At 48.8% G+C, this 21,665-nt stretch overlaps 1 protein-coding gene and 1 long non-coding RNA gene across 18 annotated transcripts in view; one reads left to right on the top strand and one right to left on the bottom strand.

Annotated features, from left to right (window-relative positions):
- Mapt (microtubule associated protein tau) overlaps positions 1–7,074 on the bottom strand; it is a 95,224-nt gene extending 88,150 nt beyond the window's left edge. For 2 of the 17 annotated variants that reach the window (XM_078041933.1, XM_040268655.2), the window contains exon 1: positions 6,779–6,995. The gene's annotated coding sequence lies outside the window, so the exon portion shown is untranslated. Of the gene's footprint in view, positions 1–6,778 lie in introns of all 17 variants that reach the window. The other 15 variants (XM_021728379.3, XM_021728375.3, XR_005726262.2 and 12 more) reach the window with 14 other exon arrangements.
- The window catches only part of LOC120884071 (uncharacterized), a 33,129-nt gene continuing 17,269 nt past the window's right edge, over positions 5,806–21,665 (top strand). Inside the window, exon 1 of the long non-coding RNA XR_005726263.2 lies at positions 5,806–6,016. This is a non-coding gene — a long non-coding RNA (uncharacterized LOC120884071). The remainder of the gene's footprint in view (positions 6,017–21,665) is intronic.

Consider the following 21,665-nt stretch of genomic DNA (forward strand, 5'->3'; position numbering starts at 1 on the left):
GGAGACAGCTCGGGTTAGGGAGTGTGCAGTCTATTCCTGGAACAGTGTAGATTTCAGGAAGGAAGAGGACACAAGCGGGACAACAGATAAGTCACTCTGCTTGCCTGTGTCAAGAGTTCTATGTACACATCTAAACATGGGTGTGCACGATTTCAGGGATCCACTTTCACCAAAACAACGTCTGGCTCCAGGAGAGCTGGGCAGATGCTCTCTTCCTTCCCTGATCCCTATTCAGGGTAGTCATGTGTGTGTTACAACTGATCCCTCACTGGGGTCCAAAGGCACCTCTGTACATTTATCCAATCACAGATGTCCATGCAGAGGATACTGTCAATGATACTATTTGCTGAACAGTTAGTATGTGCCCAGCCCTGGCAAGAAGTGCATGACCCCATTTAAACCCCATGATAGGTACTATTATACCCCAAGTTACAGATGCCAAAAAACTCTCCTAGAGCCAGAACAACACCTTAGGTCCTATAATGTGGAGTTGGGAGGGCTGAGACTTCAGCCCTAGGGGGCCATCCTGTGCCTTGAAGATGTCTAGCAGACTTAAGTGATCTGAGTATACCCTTAACCATTAGGCCAAACTGCTTCCACATGCAGGACACTGCCCTGCACTGAGGACCTGAGGTGGGGGGCACAACTACCCTTGAGGCACTCAAGCCTTCTTTGTATAACTGAGGCAAAAAGTACATTTCTTGGGGATTAAATGGCCTGGTGTTGAGACTTCCATTGCGTCTCTGATTCAGCGCCAGGCCTGCTGCAGCATCAAAATTAAGATAATCTGTTTGAAGCCATTTGAGTCTGCATTTTGCTGAAGCCCATTCTACCAGCACACTTACAGAATCAGAGAACCCAAAGAGCTCCCAGCCCGTCCTGGGCCTCACACTGCCTCCCCACTCTGATGGGAGCCATCTGGGCAGCAAAGGAACCTGGCAGAGGTGGCAAGAGCATGGCATCTGGAGAGAAGAAAGAAATTCTTGGACAGCCACCCCTCTGGCAAGGCGACAGGGCAAGACAGGCACGATGGTCCCATCGCTGGCACAGGTGGTGTGAGAGCGGGAGCTGCAGGTCTGCGGCTGCCTCATGCCTCCGCCTGGGTGACTGGCAGTGAGCCCTGAGGACAGAGAAGTCGCCTAACCCACAGTATAAGGGAATGTTGACAGCAGAGCCTGTGCCCCAGGCAGCCAGCAAAGCCTCCGGGGCCCACTTGGCAGAGGGAGACCTGGGATTCTTACAGGAGGGCTTCCCACACCCACCCAACTCCATGTGCACCCACAGGATAGAGCTGGTTCCCATCGGGGGGTGCCGAGGGTCAACCTTTGGGACGGACAGACCCAATAAGGGGATCTGATTCCCTAAAGCCACAGTGTTTGTTCCTGGCCTCATCTGAATCTATCCACTCTCCAGTTTTGACTTCCAGCCTTCTCTGAGCCAACCAAACCTGGATGTCCCTTGGCATGACAGTGCCTGACTCTGGGTGTTGGGGAAGAAGTTTAAGGACCCTGGTAGGATACTTTCCCCCCAGGTCTCAGGTCAGGGCCAGTTCAGAGACTGGAGCTTTAACTCCACATCTCTCTAACCCTATCCCAGTCCACGCTCTGATCACAGACTCTTACACAAGTTCTTTTGTGAGTCAGTGATTCTGGAGTCAGAATATTCCATTGGGTTAATGTCATATATGACTGAGGTCCAGGCTTGCCCACAAAGGCCTGTTAAACCTGCATGAAGTTGAGAACGGGTGGGGGCTAGCGTCAGACACCCAGGCCCACCACTTACTGGCTGTGTGGCCTTAGTACACTATAAAGCTCCTCTGGGCTTCAGTGTCTCTGCCTGCAACAGATATAATAACAGTACCCTCTACTCAGGGGCAAGGTTGTGAGGACTAAATGAGATCACCTCCAGCAGCACCTGGAGCTTCCTAGAAGGCAATGAATGTAACTGAGATAATAGTGCCAGGGTAACTCTCTAGAGCAGGGCTTCTCTACCGGGGCAGTAATGATATTTGGGACCATTTTTTGGTCTAGGGGGCCATCCTGTGCCTTGAAGATGTTTAGCAGCATCCCTGGCCTCTGCTCATGAGAGGCCAGTAGCACCCTCTCCAGCTGTGAAAATAAAAAATCTCTTTCAACAGCTCAGTATCACTGTTTTACAGGAAAACAGCCAAGAGTCCCCAATGGAACATCACCGTTCCACTGCCTGCTGCAGCCCGGCTGGTGGAGTTGGAGTCTTCTTTTTCCCTCATCTGCAGAGGGGTCCCCAATGCCAGCTCCATGTCACTAATGGAAGCACCTAACTCCTGTGCATGGCAAACGAGCAGTGGGCAGCTGAGTGCTTCTGGGGGTGTGGAAGGGTGAGAAATCTCTGAAGTGAATAATGAAAAAAGCAGGGTTGGGGGACAGGAAGGAGCAGAGGGAGTGGGGTCCCCACCTCTACTACCTTGACCTCTTGCAGAAGGAGCACCTCTACCCCAAAATTGGCAGGCAGGAGAAGTGTGTCTTCTCTGAAGCAGAGGAAGAGAGGACAAGGAGGTGTACCAGGGGCTCAGGCAGCTGTTTGGGTGTCATTTAGACACAGAGCCAGGACAAACTGCATAGGATGTATCCCCACACCTTCCGGATACTGTGACTACAACTAAAGCACATATGACTTCCCAATCTACTTTCTCTTTGCCACCATCGTGCTCTCCATTTCTCCATCCAGGATGATATTAAATGAGTATGGATGAAATATCTATCATATGTCTGCTATGCATGTCTGCTGTAGGGCCCTAAGGGTGGTTTTTGTTTTGTTTTGGAGAGATTATTTTTCAAAGGGGAAGTAAGGAAGATATTAACTAAATATTAGAATGCAAGATTCAGTTGGAAAATTATCCCATCCAATTGGAAAATAGCACATATTCACATCCACACTCAGGGATACTCAAACCATATCCACAGTGCTGAGGGAAGATGGAATAAAATTTCTTAAGTTTTCCAACAAGTGACCTGCATGAACTAAAGTTTAAAAGGCTGAAGGAAAAGTCAGCATAAACAAAGGGCACACCCCAGGGCCCTATCACATCTCCAGGCTGGTCTTGACTTCCAAGGCCATGTTCAATTGAAAGGATTCTTTTCCTCCTGGGAATAAATCTGATCCCTCCTCAAACCCATTCTAGTTTCTTGCAATTGGTAGGCATTATCCATTTCCTTTGTTCCTGTTGGGGGAGCAGTGAGTGGCTGACACTAGAAGTCACTTAAAAGCCACACCCTTCCACCATGGGTGTGTGCAAACAAGGTCTGTGCAGGGCAGGGACATTGTCACTCATCCAAAAAACAGCAAAGCCAACAAACTCCGCCACCAAACCGTCCAAAGGTGCACTCCAAGTTACTGCTGTAAACACATGAGCTAGGGAAGCAAACTGGTCAAGGAATGAATTAGCTTCAAGAGACAGGAGCTGGGGGAGGATGGTGCTGCACTAAATCATCTATATCTATTTATTTAGAGGGTTTGGAGATGGGAAACAGAGAAGCCATACTTATGTGGTAAACACAAGGAACATCATTAAACACAACATGACGTCACAGAATCAACTACGGACAGGAAAGCCATTTCCTTTTTTGCTGTAAGATGGGTCAGTTGAGGGGGTGAGGCAGGGACCACAGAAAACTCAAAGCTGTGCTGCCGAGCCTGGAGCCTGAGTGTGCGGCAGTCTGGAGAGGCCACGGGTAGTCGCTATCCCAGACACCATCATCCATTCCAATCCAAACCAGCTGGAAACCAGGACTTGGAATTACAGTTTCCGGAGCGCCAGAGGGTGAGTGGGGTGTCACCGGACGTAAAAGAGCACCCCCGACTGCTGGGTACTGCTCAAGGCTTAGTGCACGCGCGCACGCGCGCGCTCGGTAGCCCTCAGAGGGATCGGATGCCTGGACAGTTCCCGATGTGCTGCTCCACTATCGGGGCATAAGCTCAAAGGCTGCATCCTTCCAGCTCCTGGGGTGGAGTCCCAGCTTAAAAGCACGCGCAGAGCCAGGAATGAGATTCCCAATCGTCATTCCAAGGGCCACCCGCTATCCCTGAGGTTATTCCATTAATAGATCCTCGGTCTTGCTGACCCGAGCGCCCCAGTAAAGCTTCAACGCATTTCAAAATGGAGCAAAATAACAGAAGCATGGCCTGTGCTTTGTTCCTGCATTGGGGTAAATGCTCTCGCTCCCACTGGTCTCTCCTAACGGACAGGTGATATCTCTGCCCCAGAGTCTGCAATGGGCAGCCTTGTTCGCAAGCTTCCCTCTTCCAGGGCGGGAGCAAGATCCTCCCTCCTCTGTCTGGGATGGGAATTCTATTCCGGGCTCTATCGGAGGGCGAGTGTTGGTAGAGGTTTGAATGGATCCTTCAGTAACTTCTGAAACCCTCCCGCGGCTGGCTGGGCTCCCCGAGGCCACAGCTGACCCGGAGAGGGCTCTTCACCAGAGCCAAGACACTCCCCAGAAATTCAGCACAATCTAGGCAGCCCGCATGAGCTATCGGCCTCAAAAGGTGCTCGTCCGTCTCAGAACTGCGCCCCCGCACCAGTGTTTCGCGATAGAATTAACCAGAAAACCTCGTGGACCCAGCTCACCGCAGTACAGCGAGGCTAGGACTTGTTGGCAGGGAGTTAGAGCCCTCCCCCTTGGTTTTAAGGGTGACAGTGAACTCCAACCCTTAAGTGAAAAATCCCACACCTAAGATAAATAAAATTAATGAAATAATACTAATTAGCACGCTCATTATAATAAAAATACACCAAGGACGCCTTTCTGGGTAGTTGTGGCTGACGGACCTATTAAATGAGCCACAGGTCAGGCCTCGGGTCTCCTTCTCTTGCCGCCCGGAGGCCAACCCGGCTAGGCAGCCTTACCCCAAGGTCCTCAATGTCCTAGGGCAAGGGGGCGGGGCAATGTAACGAGGTTCCTCCTCCGGACGCCTGTGGTTCCCACGGCAACCCCCACACGCTGCCCACCTCCCAGTGGGCTCGGAAAGATGGGTGTGGCCGCAGCACCTGAGGGAACCTCCAGTCCCCTCCTCACTTCCTCCCGCAGGGCAAGCAACTGGGAGTAAAGGAGGGAGGGGCCATCTGCGATCTCCTCCCATCCGTGGGTGTGATCAGCGCCCCTAGCTGGAAACCTGGTGGGGTGTAGCCTCTAAGGAGCTAGGGATGTAGGGAGGCTTGTGGTCCTTCTCTGGCTATCCGCCCCGCGCGCCAAGACCTCAAATCCCACCCCTTTGGCCCGAATGACGCCTCCAGGCGCTGGGCGGAATTCCAGGAGGGGGCTGCTCCGAGTCACACCCGTTCTGTGCGTGCCCTGCAGGCTGTGACTCGAGTTCATCGATCCAAGCAAATCCCTAGATTCAACAAAAGGGTCAGAAATTAGGGGTGAAAAAATAGGGGACTTGCTGGAGGTGGGGTAGCTAAGTACCCTCTTAGAGCAAAAGCAAAAAAAAAAAAAAAAAAAACAGGGCTGGGAGCGCAGATCGCAGATCACCTAACCTCTACGAACAAAGCAGCGAGCTCCCTTAAAAGACCCCAGTGAACGACCCCAGTGCCTACGCCCGCAACCCCAAACGTCAAGATTTCAGAGCTCATTGCCCTTCTCTTCTTCAATTCCAGTCCCTGTCCTGTTCTCCGAAAACCGGCCACCCGACTTGGCATGGTACGATAAAGACGTGACATGCCGCAAAAAGATGGCACCTCGCGTTCGGAGGGGGAAAAAATGAGGAGGGTGGGAGTGGGAGGAGGCACAGCCTGCCCTCCCCCTCCTCGCCCACCCAGGTCCACACCCACTGCCGCAGTGAGGGGCGAGCCCTACGCGCCAGCCCCGCGCCTCCGGCAGAGAGCGCACACGCCGGGCGCCAGGCTCAGAGCACAGAGAAAGGAACCCGCCCCGAAATGCACCTGCAGACCCCGCGCCCGTCTGTGCAGGGCTGCGGCTGTGCGCGCCCGTGAACAGGGAGCCGTGGCCGCCGAGTCTCCTGAACATCGCAAGGCCAGGTGACCCCTGCCATGTCAAGCTTCCACACTGGGATCCATGTACTGTCTTTTCTCGGGCACGGCGCTTGTCTCGTCTCGGCTACCAGGCGCGCGCAGGGGGAAGGGCAACTAAAGTGACAGCGCCTGGACCCCTCCCCATCTCCCCAATCCCTCCCAGCCCCCAAATGTCCCCTGCGGATTTTTGAAGGAGGAAAAGGGGAGGGGGCGAGCCACCGCCTTAATCAAGGGCAGTAAGGGCCCAGTGGGTGTCGCTGCCAGGGGTAGGGGCGTAGGGAAAGGTATGTCGGGAGTCATCTTTTCTAGAACCCGATCCATATCTTCCTTAGGGGTGATGGCAAATAGGAGCAAAGAAATCGGATTTCAGGTTCGGTTTTGAGGGTCGTCATTGAGCCCCACGCCACACACACAGAGACCCACGCCCATTGCGGCAAAAGGATGAGATCGAGAGTGCTGAGCAGCCCCCTCCTCCAGGTCACCGCCATTGGCGCCCCACCCTGTGGTTTGCGCGAAGCGGGTCTTGAGGACCCCCCAGCACACACGAACACAGAGACATACGCCCTCACACGCGCGCGTGCATCCCTTGCACGCGTGCATTTCCAAGCCGCCCTAGTCCCAGCCCCCGAGCACCGAGGGCGCAGGGAGGGCCCCCCGCCGTGGCCCCGGACTGATGCCCAGCGCGTTAAATCCATCTGGGGCGAGGGGCAGCGGCGGGGGATACAGTGGAGGGGACCCGGAGGCAGATTTCAGAGCCTCGGTGCTTACCTGATGGTCGACAGAAGGCGAGGACAGAAGAGGACAGTGGAGGAAAGGGTGGCTGTGGCGGCGGCGGCAGAAGGTGGGCGGTGGCGGCGGCGCGGCTGCTGGTGCCGGAGCTGGTGGGTGGCGGTGACTGCGAGCGCGCGCGCCAGCGAGAGGGCGCGTTCCCGAGGCCGGCGGGCGGCGCAGGCGCGAGCAGCGGGAGCGCGAGCCTCCTCAGGGAAGGGGCGGGCAGTTAAGGCCTTCCCAGCGCCTTTCCCTCCGGCCGCCAGTGGGCGCGCGCGAGCGCCCCACCGCTCGGCCCTCCCGCGCCTTCTGGCTTGCTCCTCTCGGCGCTTCCCTTCCTTGGTCCTACTCCCGCCACGCCTCGGGCCGCGGTGCTGACCGCCGCGCGCACGCGCGCTGCGTGGCGCACGCGCACTCTCGGCCTCCCGCGGACGCAGCCTTTGTCTTGTCGGAGGGGTCTCCTCCCTCGGGGTCCGCAGGGTCTGCTGTCCCTTTCCTTTCTGTCAGCCGAGGGCAATGTCCTATCTTACAGAGCCCCTAGGCGGGTTTCCACCTAGCGGACTCCTCTGTCCACCCCACACCTCGAGGCCTCCCCCAGCCCAGTCCGAAACCTCCAGGTTGGAAACCACTTCCCCTTCAGCGCTTCCCTTACTCGTCGTTTCCCACCTTTTCCCTTTTTACAGAAGTGAATTCTTAACAGATCTTCCCAAAAGCATGCCAACTGGGTTGTTAGGAGCATTTGCATCTATTATTTAACTATGACCTTAGGGGAAAATTTTAAATTAGATGAAGTTCAAATGATGCTTAACACGTGCAAAGCATTTTCACATACATGGTTATTTTTATCTCGTTTGTTGAAACGCTTTTACACTGTAAGTAAAGCTTGAAATCTGGATTTTTAAGTATCTGCTGTAGATGGTCACCTGGATGACATGCCTCAGACTGAAACACTAGTGACACTGGTTCTCCCAGTCGCCCAGGCCCTGGGCTTTGGCCTTAGCTTGGGTTTCTAATATCTCCATTGATGCCCTGGAGGTGGGAGACTCTCCGTGTATGGGGGCTTATGGGGGTCAGGGTTGGGGGCTTGGGGTTGGTTATCTCCTAGAGAGATGGGCACTTGTCTTGAGGCCTTAATTTGTATGGCCTTTTTATTATTTAAAAAAAAAAAAGATGTGTGTTACAAAATAACATAAAAGCAAGTAATAAAAAATGCTTGCATTGCATGCGCGAGGCCCTGGGTTTAATTCCCAGGTACCGCAAAAAAAAAAAAAAGGCTTTATTCATATGGGTGATGGAGGTGGAGCCACAGGTTTGAGTTTCTGGAATTGAGCCTTGCCGCTGTTTCAGCTGCCACTTCCTTGCTTCTAGACCCCTACCTTGGTTTTTGGACATGTAGGACCTTACTTGTTTCCTTGCTCTCAATGTCTCCCTCTCTCAGGCCACCTGTGTCCTCTAGTTGGAATCGACTTCAGAAGAGATGCTTTTAATTATGTGTTATGGTTTAGATATGTGGTGTCCACCAAAAGCTCATGTGTAAGATGATGCAAGCATTTTCAGAGGTGAAAGATCAGATTATGAGATGTGTCACCTAATGAGTGGATTAATCCAGGGATAGGGATTAAACTATAGGCAGGTAGGATGTGGCTGGAGGAAGTAAATGTCTTTGGAGGTTTATAATTTGACTGGGGGGGGGCTTTGAGATTTATATTTTGTCTTTGGTGAGGAAACAGAAAGCCCTCTCTGCTTCCTTGTTGCCATGTCCTGAGCCTTTCTGCCCCATGGTCTTCTGCCATGGTATTCTCCATAACCTCGTGTCCAGAGCTCTGGAGTCAACTGACCATAAACCAAATCTCTAAAACCATGAACACAACAAACTTCCTCCTTTAAATTGTTCATTTATTTATTTGTTTATTTATTTTGGGGGTATTGGGGATTGAACTCAGGGGCACTTGACCATTGAGCCACCTCCCCATCCCTATTTTGTAGTTTATTTAGAGACAGAGTCTCACTGAGTTGCTTAGCGCCTGGCTTTGTTGAGGCTGGCTTTGAACTTTTGGTCCTCTTGCCTCAGCCCCCTGAGCCCCTGGGATTGCAGATGTGTGCCACGTGCCCTGCTATTTATTTTTGATACTGGGAGTTGAACCGAGGGGTGCTTTACCACTGAGGTATATTCTAGTCTTTTTTTTTTCCTTTTAATTTTTATTTTAAGACAAGTTGCTGAGGCTGGCTTCAAACTTGTGATGCTTCTGCCTCAGCTTTCTGAGTCACTGGGATTACAGGCACGCATCACAGTGCCTGGCTCTACATTGTTCTCGTCAGGTATTTTGGACACAGTGATAAAAGCTAACTAAAATGTCATGCAGACTCTTGCTCAAATAGCAAAAAGCTTCTCATGGCCTCCTAAGTGAAATGAAATCCTTGGTCCAGCATTGAAGCCCTTGGCCTCATGATCTGAGACCCTGTCCTCTCTGATTTTCTCTCACCTACACTGTTGCCAGTGGAAGTTGTTTAACGGGAACACTTCTCCACCTTTGTACTCTGGAATTCCTTTTGCCTGCAAAGTCCCTGCTCTCTCTCTCCATCCGCCAATATCCTACCTAACCTTCAAACCGTCTCCCTAGCCGGAATTTTATCAAAGCCTTCTCTAATCACCCCAACTGGATAGGGTATTTCCAGTCTCAAGAAGGAGCTTAGCAAAGTTACTCATTTCCTCTCTGAAAATATCAAATTCTGTCTTCAAATTTGATATTTTGTTACTTTCCCCAATAGTTTCCTTTTTCTGCGTGGGGGTTATACATCCTTGTCCATCACTGTCTGGTGATGTAGGCATGTCCAAGCAGAAGCTTTAAGAGGTGTTGCAAATTTCTACCATCTGACTCTTTCTTTCCACCACCAAAATGGCAGTCTGCATAGCATGGCTCCTTTAGCTGAGATCTCAGGTAGAAAAGTACATATAATGTGAATAAGAAATAAATATTTGTTGCATATGCCACTGAAATTTTGGGAGCTGTTTGTTACCAGAGTAAAGTTGACTAATACAGAAATCTCTCTCTGTGTGTAGGTGCACGCATTCAAGATTTCTTACACAATGATTGACATAGCATTCATTAAATCATAAGTGGTTGTTATTTATTCCATCCTCCTTTTCAACTTATTTTCTGTATGCAAGTAAAATAATCTGTAACAAATTAACCGTCTTCCACATTCAAAATTCTTATTTTCACCCCTCAAGATGGAGTGTAATGGAGACCTGATGACACTGTAGCCCCCTGATACTCAATGGTCACATTTGCCTGTATTAAATGGAGATAATGAATGCTAGGAACAACTTTAAAAAGATCTGACATTGAACTGTATGTGATGTGGAGCTGAGTGTTCATTCCAGATAATTTAATCACTGTAGGTAGCTAATGGCTCACTAATGCAGGCCAAGAAAAAAACGCATTCTCTCCCTCCCTGTTGCTCCCTCTTGTGGAAATAGAAACCTCATGGTCACATACAGCACAACACTTGTAGGACCATAGAAGGCAGATAGCCATAGAGGGAAGAAAAAGGGTTAGGTAGCAGGAGAGCGGAGTCCTATTCTTAGACATTTTGTATGACCTTAGACAAATCTATTACCTTCCCTGGACTTCAATTCCTTTATTGAATAGTGTCCCAGATATAGTTAGAACTGAGATCCAGATCTGTAGAATTTGGAGCCTCTGCTATTAAAGTGTTGTAACAAATAGACCCCAAAATATAATGGTTCAAACATGACTCCCCTAGTACCCCAGGGTGGTGTTCCAGAGTGGTGGGTAGCCTCCTTGGAGAGAGCTTCAGGGAACTCAGGCTCCTTCCATCCTGAGGCTCCACACCTCTGTAGGGCCTTACTATTTTTTGCTTGGTGGAGGCTGGGTCGTTTGCAAGGTCCAGCCAGTGGAAGGGAAGGAGGAAGCACATTGACTGTCTTACAGGCTGCCAGTGGCATCTGATCACATTCCATGGCCAGAACTTAGACACCTGGCCATCCCTAACTGCAAAGGAGACCTGTGAATGTAGGAGAGTCGCAGGCCCAGGAAGAAGAGGAGAAAGGATTTGGTAGAAACCTGTCTCTGCCATATGTATTTTCCCTAGGAAAATAGAAAAAGACCTTGAATTTGTCTATCATGAGATTCTGACATGTAAGTATGTTGGCAGACCATGGAGGGCAGGGAGGGGTAGATAATTTGGAGAGAAAGATAAAAGGCAAATTTCCAACGAAGTTTCTGAAAGAGAAGGAATCATTGTTTTTTTGTTTTTTTTTTTTTGCTTTGTTTTTGTTACTGGGGATTGAACCCAGGGGCGCCTAACCACTGAGCCACATCCCCTGCCCTTTTTAGTTTTTATTTTGAGATAGGGTCTTGCTAAGTTGCTTAGGGCCTTACAAAGTTGCTGAGGCTGGTTTTGAACTTGTGATCCTCCTGCCTTTGCCTCTGAGTCACCCATCACCAGATGGGCGTCCCCAAGCCTGGAGAGAAAGTATCATTGTATACTTTTGTATCAGAAGTTATTTAACCTGTTTTATGCCATGGAACCCCTTGGCAGTCTGATAAAGCCCTTTCTCAGAATATTTTTAAATGCATAAAATAAAATATATAAGATTACAAAGCAAATCCTTATCAAAGCTATCAAAGTACTTAAATATCTGCAATGTGGTGTGTGATGGATGTGGGGATATGCTGTCCAGACTACCTTCTGGAATGACTCATTCCAGCTGTTGGGAGAGCTTCTAAGACAGGCTACCTCTGTCCAAACCTGCAGGGATTGCCTTGGCTGCAAGAGTCACCTGAGTCAAGGCAATCCAAGACGAGGTCCTTTTGACCCCACACCAGGCAAGCTAGATGGGCCATTTTAATCCCAGAACTCCCCATGGGGGGGTGGCCAGGCTGTTGTGTTGTTGAATTATAGCTCGATTTCTTCATCTGCTCAGGCTTGCTTGCTTCCTGACCCCACTTTTTCAGGTGTCGATGGTATGTTCTAAGAAATATTCTTTCTCCTAAGACCTCTGCTGCCTAGGAAGTTGACTTGGGGCAGTTGCTGTCAGGGGTGGTCCAGGAAAGCAGATGTTTATGTGGGGTTTAGAGCCGATCACTTGCTTGCATGAATGGCAGTGAGGACCTGGTCATTTGTGGACACTGGAGCACAGATAGCCCTGGTGTGAGGAGGCAGTCTAGTTGTTAAAATGGTCAGTGGGGATGGTGTCCTGGTGGAAGAGAATGCGCTGGTGAGTGTGATGTGCCAGGTGATGGAAACACAGGGAAGACAATAACTGAAGATAATGTAATTGGGGGACCATTGCTAAGTCCAATGGAGTAGCTCTCCATGCTACAGAGATTAAGGTTCCCGTCCATGTAGGACAGCTATGACAAGGTGAAAGCCTTTGTTGGGCAAGGATATGTCCCTGAAGTATGAAATAGGGACATCTTACTTGATGCACCTGAAATCTTGGGTTCCGAGATTCCTTTCAAAGCTCTGCACCTGCAGAAGTGTACTTCCCCATCTGAGCTTGAAGAAAATGCAAAAACACTTTCCCACATCAACATGGAGCTTCTTCAGGATGACTCCCCTCTGCTTGGCCACTAAACATAGACTAGGGTTAATTCACAGAATAATTCAGGGGCATAGTCAGAGAGAAAATGAAGCTGCCAGACCCAATCAGCAGTCATGAGCAAGAGGGACATTTGGGGCTGGCTTCTGAGGGTGCTGAGTCGAAGAGCCCAGAGCATGAAATTGGAAGAGGGAGACTGTGTTGGTTTGGGACATTCTCTCTCATAATATAGAATTCAACGCTCTGGCAAAGATCCCCCCACCCCCACCCCGAGAGATTGTGAACTTGGCTCCTAGAAGCAGGAAAAAACAAAGGCCCACACTAAGAGGGGTAGAGATGCCAGAGTTGCCTGGTAGGTGGTGTAGGAAGGCACTGGGCCGTGGTCCAGCTGGAGTAGACATACTGTGAAAAGTCCAGAAAACACACCAGCTGACAGGGAGGCTCAGAGTCTGTCCTTCCATAGCCAGAATTAATGTGCTAATCTGAAGGGCACCAGCATCAGTAAGTTCAGAGTTGCTCTCCTCTGTGTGGGACTGGATAGACAGGTTCTCACAGAGTCAGGCCTATGGATAGCGATGGAATGATAGGACCCAAAACAATAGGGGCCAGGAGTAGCCCTTAACTTTCTGTGTAGACACAGGGTTAATTTTACCTGGTTTGTTGCAACATTGTGCTCATCCCCAGAGGATCCTAAAGCTGTGGTACTGACCCATCCAGAATAACATTCACAAATTAGTAATCAGTGTAGTTCTGTGTTGAGTTTAAAAAACACCAGAGATGGTCCATACTGACTTGTCACCATTGTTTATAGAAAAGGTCCAGAATGAGGGCTGGGGTTGTGGCTCAGCGGTAGAGCTTGCCTAGCACGCGTGAGGAGCTGAGTTTGATCCTCAGCATCACATAAAAATAAATAAAATAAAGGAATTGTGTCCTATTACAAGTAAAAAAAATTTAAAAAAAGAAAAAGAAAAGGTCCAGAATGATTGTTTGTATCTGGTTTCTGTTATGTTATCTTCTTATTGAGCCTGATCACACCTACTGAGGTTGGCTATGTGGCCTGCTGGATATTGAGAATTAGCTTCCCTGAGACCAAGGTATTTGTACATATGGTAGTTTATTGTCCCGAGATGGGGTGCATTCTGGGTGCCTGAGAGGAAGCCATACCCAGATGTCTCCGACAGCTCTGACGGTTTCTTTATCCTTGTATCTTATTTCCTTTACTTTTATTCAAGCATAGGTGAGTACACTTTCTAGAGTCTTATAAGTATTTTCACTAATCCCAAGAGGCACAATTGGGGCACCATCAGAAGCCAGGTGGGTGCATAGTGACTGATAAGGTTGGAGTGATGCCCAGGGGCGTGACCTGCGAGGGTTATGGAAATGGATAACAACACTGAGGACAAGTGAGGTGGGCAGCCAGAAAGAGCACTACTCAATGTGCACATTAAAAGAAATTGAGGGTGAATGATCAAGAAGGTGGGGCAGTCACCCCAATAAACAGCCACACTCCCCTCCCAGTTTTCACATCTGGGCCCATTTTTACATCCAAAACTGATTGAAAAGAAGGCTGGCTGCCCATTAAGAAGGATGCTGCAATGCTCTAGTGAGGGTACACCAAGAAACGGGCAATGCCCAACATCATAAGGACCAGTGGACTCAGTCCTAGTTGGCATTGATACTCAGGGACCTAAAGTACCATCATGACTCTCACTTAAGTGGGGACACGTGGAGGCCCCACCACAGATGGGCCCCATAATAAATGGAGTCTGTGATGAATGGAGTCCTGGCCAAGGTCTGGCTGACAGTGAGCGCAGTGGGTCCCTAGGCCCTGCACAGTCATCCTCTCCATGGTTCCCCCATGAAGATTGAGAGAGTCACATGAGTAGTGGACAGTTGGACCACCTCTGGTCCATCTATGTACGCTCGTTTGGGGCTTGTGGAGTAGAGCTAGCAGAGTTGGGAAGCCTCAGTGCATGAATAAGATAAATGAGAAATAATATTGCAACTCAGGATGGAAAGGTTGAGATTAATGCCATCCTAGGGCTCTGAAGGCTTCGAGGGTAGTGGTTCCCTTCAGATCTCATTTAATTCACTGGTTTGGCTCATGGAGAACAAGAGTGATTCTACGAAATGAGAGACTACACTACTTCAAACCCAGCAGAACAGGAGCCCCCATGGCATCTCCCAAGACAGAGGTAGTGACTTTGATGGAACAGATGAATGTTTCAGATTCATTATTGGTGGCAATTGTTAGTGAATTCATTCTTTTCTCTTCCTACCAGATTCCCAATAGTCCACATTCACATGGAATGGACGGCAGTGTTTGTTTACAGTCCACACCGGGGCTATGTTAACTTTCCCACCGTCTGTCACAATGTGGTCTGTGTCAGTTTTTCAGTTTATTGTCTCATCTCCCAATCCAGCTTTCATTACCTGCTTTATGATAATGGATCTGAGCCTTTCCTCCTTTGTGGTGAGCATGATGTCATAAACTTGTCAGCTTTTTGACTGTGACCAAAATACTTGACAAGAACAATTTCAAGGAGGAAAGGTTGATTTTGGCTCCTGGCTTCAGATCCATGGCTGGCCAACTCCATTGCTTTGTGCCTGGGGTGGGGCAGACCATCATGGTGGAAGGGCATGGAGGAGGAAAGCTGCCCAGCTCATGGCAGCAGGGAAGCCGAGAGAAAGAGGGCAGGGAAGGGGCCAGGACAAGACATAGTCACCAAGGACACAACCCCAGGGACCTACTTCCTCCAGTCATGCCCCAACTTCCTTCAGTTTCCACCTCCTCCTAGTAGTCTATTCTGATTATTATTCCATCAAATGGATTAATCCGTCCGTTTTGATGGACACATGCATTGAATGAATTAATCCACCAATGAGGTCAAAGTTTTCATGATCCAATCACTACTCAAAAGCCCTACCTCTGGACATGCTGCACTGGGGACCAAGTCTTCAACACATGAGCTTTGGGGGACATTCCAGATCCAAACCATAACACCTGTCCATGCCTGAGAGTGACCATACAGGAAGAAGAGGTTTCTCTTCTGGTTCTCAGGTGCTTGGATTCTTCTGCTTCTTGTTTTGACTGTATGATTGCCCTCTGCACTCAGAGCATTTGGTCCTTGGTGAGTTCATAGGCTTGGCCCCAGGTCAGTGCCCACTTCACTGTGGTTCTCCCAGTGAGGACATGAGCACCCAGCCTCAGTGTTGTTCTGCTGTCACTTCAAGCTTCTGACACTCAGCTTCCACTGTGCATGCACCTGATGGCTCTGGCTCACCCTTATCCTGGAGAGTGGTTTCCTGGGCCCCTCCTGGCACTGCACACCACAGGCTTACTCTGCCCTAATGGTTAGCAGGCTCCTGATGTCCCATCTATCACGATGCACTGTCTGCCAGCACCTTTAAAATTTTAGACATAATGATGTTTTAAAATTGAACTTTTCTTGGTTAAAATACTTTGTGGCTTCTGTCTCCTGTTTGGCAATGATACAGAGAGAACTGGGTCATCTGGACAGTCTTCAGAACATCTTGATTGATGATTCAGTGACATGATGCTAAGGGGTCAGATGAATAAAAAGTAGCTGACATTAATGATGTTGGTGAGCTCCATGCATTCCAGAGGGTGGGAGATAAATTCTGCAAAGATGGGATACTGCACACCAGTAAGCATTGTAAAAGTCCAGCGTTCAGTGGCACATGAAGACATCTCATCCAAAGTCAAACTCCAATTATTGCATCTTGTACAGTATCCCTAGCCCAAAATCCAAAATTTGAAATGCTTCCAAATTCAAAACTTTTTGAAGCAACAACAAGATGCCACAAGTGGAAAATGAAACTTTGAGACTTTATTTTCTGCACAAAATTATTAAAGGACCATTTGGCCCAGCTGACATGAAAGTGACCCTCAATGGAAAAAGGGCTCTGAGGTCTTGCAGCCCTGCCCTTAGATCCAGCAGAATCTGTTAGTACCAGAGGAGCCAGTGATGGAAAAGATGCTGAGTGGTGCTCATAGTGTGCCCTAGTGGGACAGTCACAATGCTGGTCCCCAGGGTGCTGGAGCAAGGCCATGCCATCTGCAGTGGAGGATCATATGCCTTTTGAAAAACAACTCCCAGCATGCTGCTGTGCTCTGGTAGAAATGGAGTGTAGGCCATGGAATCCCAAGTGACCTTGCACCTGGCACTGCCCTTCAGTGACTGGGTTATGTCAGACCAACCAAATCAGAGGGTTAGGCAGACCTAGAAAGGATCCATTGTTTGATGGAAGTGGCGTATCTGAGGTTGATCACGGGCGGCACCAGGGGGCACAAGCCAGCTGCATGTGAGGTAACTCAACCACCCCAACCATCGCTGCCCACCAGAGGTGCACCAGCATCCAGCCCTCTGGTGCACGCCTATGGTTATATGAAGGGTTCCTTAGGTCCAGGAGAGAGCAACATATAGTTTGTGGGTGGGTTGGCTGGGTATGTGGGTACAGGATGGAAATGATTGGAATGCCTTTGAAAGACAGTGTCAAGACCAAATTCTGGCAAGGAGCAGAACTCTGGCAGTATACCTGGTCATCCATTTTGCATGGACAAAGAAGAGCTCAAGGCTGGGATAGGTGCACACCCACAGGTAGTGCAAATAGCCTGGTCATGGACCTGGAAGGAGACTGGAGACAAGGTGGTCTGGGTTCCGGGATGACACATGGGAGTGGGCACCAGGCTAGATCTTTGTGCCACATGTTAATATCCATTAAAAACTATGGACTATGGGAAAGACAGTGGTCAACCAACAAGACAAAATTAAGAAGGCTGTTGATGCCAGTTAGCTTCTGCCATTGGCCATTCCAGTGCTGACCAGGCACATGAATGAAGCACCGTGGTGGCACAACACAAGTTGTGTGTGGAATGGGCTCCTGTGTACCAAAGCTGCTGCTTCCACTGAGGGTCAAATCTCTGGCAGCAGTGTCCAAAGCTGCATCCTCAAAATGGACCCTGAGCTGGCAAGCTGACTACATTGAGAGCCCTCCACTGGTGCTCGGTTCCAACAGGAAAGACATTTGTTCTGGGAATGATTTAGTCCTTCTTCTTGCAGGGCCTGGGCCCAGTGTCTTTATCTGAAGACTTTTGAGTATTTGATTCGCTAGTCTGTGATCCCACAAAGTGTGGATCTGATTAAGGGATCCACTTCCCAGCAAAGGATGGTCAGACCCATGAGCCTGGATTTGCAAGTGTGTCATGTATTTCACCTTCTAGAAGCTTCTGGAGATTTTGGTAAAGAATTGGAAGGCAAGGCTGAAGCATCCATTCTTTAAGAGAATGGGAGCCATGCTCTAGAATTCTCCAGACATCTTGAATCCAAGACCCTTCTACAACTTTCTGGTAGAAAAACTGCTCCCCAGATGTCTAGATCTGAGTCCCCCAGACCTGCAAATATACTTCCCAATAGAGCAAAAGTGACTTCACAGATGTGATTAAACATATGGGCTTGAGGTGGGGAAGCATGTGGGTTACCCAAGGGATCCCTCTATAATCTCATGCTTCCTTACAAACGGAGGTCCTTTCCTAGCTGCAGTAACAGTGAGATAGGTGACATGGGGGGAGGGTCCGAGAGACATGGTCTGAAGGTGGAGGAAGGGGCAGGCACCAGGGAATGCAGGTGGGATCTAGAGGGTAGGAAGGCAAAGCCACAGATTGTCCAGCCAGGGAGCCGGCACTGCCAGCCCCTGGACTGTAGCCCAATGAGATCTTTGTTGGACTTCTGATGTCGGAGCTGTAAGATGAGTTTGCAGTGATTTGTTGCAGCAGGGTTACAAAACGCAAGCCCCATGAGGAAAATGCAGGGGAGGAACCAAGGAATCTGAAGCAGCTCTGCCAACTCCTACGAGAACTCAGGTTTCCCATCCTCACTACCCCAGCGTCTGAGGGTTAGAGGTCCCAGAGGGGGACACAGCAAGATTCTCATTGGACTATAAGCTATGGCTACAAGCTGAACACCTTGGGTTCCTTATTTCTGGACAGCAGGGGGCAAAAAGGAAATTTCCCTTCTTGGTAGGGGTACTTAACTTTAATAACAAGCAGGAAACAGGGCTTCTATTACATGGGGGTGGTGCAGGAAGGGGTATGATTGTCATCTGGGTGCCTCTTGGTCCTTTCTTGCTATACTGTAATTGTGGGGGGGAACAGGTGCATCAATTGTAGCTGGAGCAAGTGTATTAGTTTCCTGTTGCTGCTGTAACAAATTGCCACAAATGTAAGGTCTTACATCAAAGCAAATTTATTATCTTGCAGTTCTAGAGGTCCAAACTGGGTCTCATGGGGCTAGAATCATGGGTGTGAGCAGGGCTGCATTCCTTCTGAAAGATCTAGGGAAGAATCCGTTTCCATGACTTTTCCAGTTTCTGGTTGCTGCCTGAGTTCCTTGGTGGTGGCCTCCTGGCAGAATCGCACCGGTTCAACTTCTGCTTCTGTGGTTGCATCTCCTTCTTGGCCTCTCACATTCCTACCTCCCTCCTCCACTGATGTGATTATATTAGACCCACCCAAATAACCCAGAATGATCACCCCATTTTAAACCCTTTAATTTAATCACATTTGCAAAGTCCCCTTTGCTATGTAAGGTAACACATTTGCAGCTTTCAGGGATCAGGATGTGATCTTGGCTGGAGGCATTATTCTGTCTGTTGTAGAAGCCCATGGTGACCAGGTCACAGACCCCTCAGGGAAGATGGTCTGGGTCATGGGATCATGTAATTCCCAAGGCCAGCAGAAACGCTTGCTAAGGGCAAGGGGAATCTAGAATGAACTGTAGAGTTCAGAGCAGATGAGTAGGAATTGTGGGCCCAAGACCTGCAACTGCTGTAGGGGCTGAAGCTCAACAGGGAGAACCCAACTTATTCTTCTAAGTGTCCCCCAAGAAGAGGGGCCCCTGGAATACTGAAAAGTTTATCTCTGAATGCATTTGGAAAGGCAGAACTGAGCAGTGCTCTTCTGGATAAGATGTACCACCTTGGTCCCAGCTAAGGAAGGACTGTCGTCCATCAGAGATGGTCTGGGCAGAGAGCTGCCTCCTCTAAGGCTGTGTCCATATCTAATTTCTGACCTGCGAGGGGCTCAGGGCTCATCATGGGGAAGCCTTGATGGTCCACATTGGCTCCAGGATTCCTGTGTTGTCAGCTGGGTCTGTCGCTGGGCCTGCATGGCAGCTGGACGTCTCCTTCTGCATTGTCCTGCTCCTTTCCCACCCTCCACAGGGATGTTCCCAACGGCACTACCTAATAAATACCTCATGTGCCAAACCTTGTCTCAGAATTTGGCTCTCTGGAGAACTCCACTTGCTTCTTCATTAATGTCTTAAATAACAACATCTAACAAAAGGTTTGATAACTTTCTTAATTTCTATTTACTAGTAAATAGAACTGATATTTGGAGATATTGGTAATATGTGTATGGTGACCTGATATCTGTTAATGATGATCACTGGCTCTATTAATACTACCTTCATTACTGAAATGCTAACTTTCAGTTGAGGTTGTAAAAATAAAAATGAACTTTTCCCCTTCCAAGTTCATGGGATCCTGAGGGTAAGAACCCCTACATTCTTTTTCTTTTGGTACCGAGGATTGAACTCAGGGGCACTTGACCACTGAGCCACATCCCCAGACCTATTTTGTATTTTATTTAGAGGCAGGGTTTCACTAATTTGCTTAGTGCCTTTCCTTTGCTAAGGCTGACTTTGAACTTGTGATCCTCCTGCCTCAGCCTCCCAAGCCACTGGGATTATAGGCATGCACCACCGCTTGCCAGGCCCTATGTTGTTTTTATATATAGTATGGGTTTAATAAATACACTTAATTAAACACTGCAAAGAGATGGCAATCTCATGAATGAAATTTTGTCAAGGGCTGTCTGAGAAGCTCCAAAGTCATCAGGAAATCCCTGTACATCTATTTGGTTTCTCTCTACCATCCTTAGCATGCTCTCTCATAGTCCAAATCAGCTGCTTGAACGCTAGGCATCACATCTGCATTCTAGCCCCCAGTTAAGGAAGAAATAAAGAAGGGAGCATGTCTGTACTTTAGGGACATTTCCTAGAACTCACTCATGACCTTCTTGCTTGCATCCTATGGATCAGAATTTAACATAATCACACAGAGTTGCTAGTAAAGTTGGAAAATCCATTTTTTATTATACAGAGACTTTTGACCAGCTAAATACCAGGTACAGGGGGAAAGGGGACATCAGGTAACAGCCACAGTCATGCTATGAAGCATCTCGCTTGGTAATTCCTTCGTTATGGATGAGCAGCTGATGCTTTCTCTTTAAAACTTTCCTGAAAACACTTTCCATAAAAAGGCACTTTCTACGGAGACAGATGACAGCCTTCAAAACCAACATTCCTTTATTTCCCATTGTAAATTCACAGACCCAGATCCAGGGCGTATTTAGACAGCTTCACATGTATTTGTTCTGCCTAATTGTCTGTTGCACATGGAGTGCTTTGATGAGGCACCTGCCAGTCCTCAAAGCCAGCACCGGGAAATGTCGATGTAAAATCCAGCCAGTCAGAGAGGGATCGAACGACACGGGCAAGTGCCCCACTGTACCAAATGAACTGGCACCAGCCACCCCTAACACCAGCTCCCTGCTGCAGCTGAACATGGGTCCATCCGCACACCCATTTATAAATATCTAAATGATTCCAAGCGAGGCAGACCCGAGCTTCGGTTTTCCTGGACTTACCTCTCCTGGATGATTGCTTGAACTCAAGGTTTCCTATCCAACTTGATATTTCCAGAATGCCTCATCCCACCTTCCTCCATGGCCCTGCCAATGCCCCTTGTCTAGGTGTCCTGGGTCCTGGCAAGAAGCTTGGTAACTGCAGATGCAGGTTTAGGTTACGCATGACTCAGCAGTGTAACTATTGTCAAAAAAGCTAGGATGATTCTGGGGTCCAAAAATAGGGATAAGCATAACAGATCCGTGAGGTCATCCTCTCATTTGGCTGTGCCCAGACACACTGGATATCCAAGCCTAGGAGAATGTCAGGTAATTTGGGGAATGCTCAGAGGGGAGCCCCAAATACAAAGCTTGCAAAAGATGAGCAGAAATCCCTTCTGCTTAAACCAGGCTATCCGTTGCAACATCCCATTTTATGTAAGATGCCGGCTGAATTCTTAAAAATTAGCAGAATATTAAGATCTGAGTGAAATCTCATGGCCTAAAGTCTGGCTCTTGTACTTGGCTTTTAAAAAAAAATTTTTTTTTTTACAAGTTTTTCTTTATTCAGGGTAAAAAAGAATTAGCATCTCTTTTCCTAAGCAGTATGA

The sequence above is a fragment of the Ictidomys tridecemlineatus genome, chromosome 3 (assembly GCF_052094955.1).
Source record: "Ictidomys tridecemlineatus isolate mIctTri1 chromosome 3, mIctTri1.hap1, whole genome shotgun sequence".
Taxonomy (NCBI): Eukaryota; Metazoa; Chordata; class Mammalia; order Rodentia; family Sciuridae; genus Ictidomys; species Ictidomys tridecemlineatus.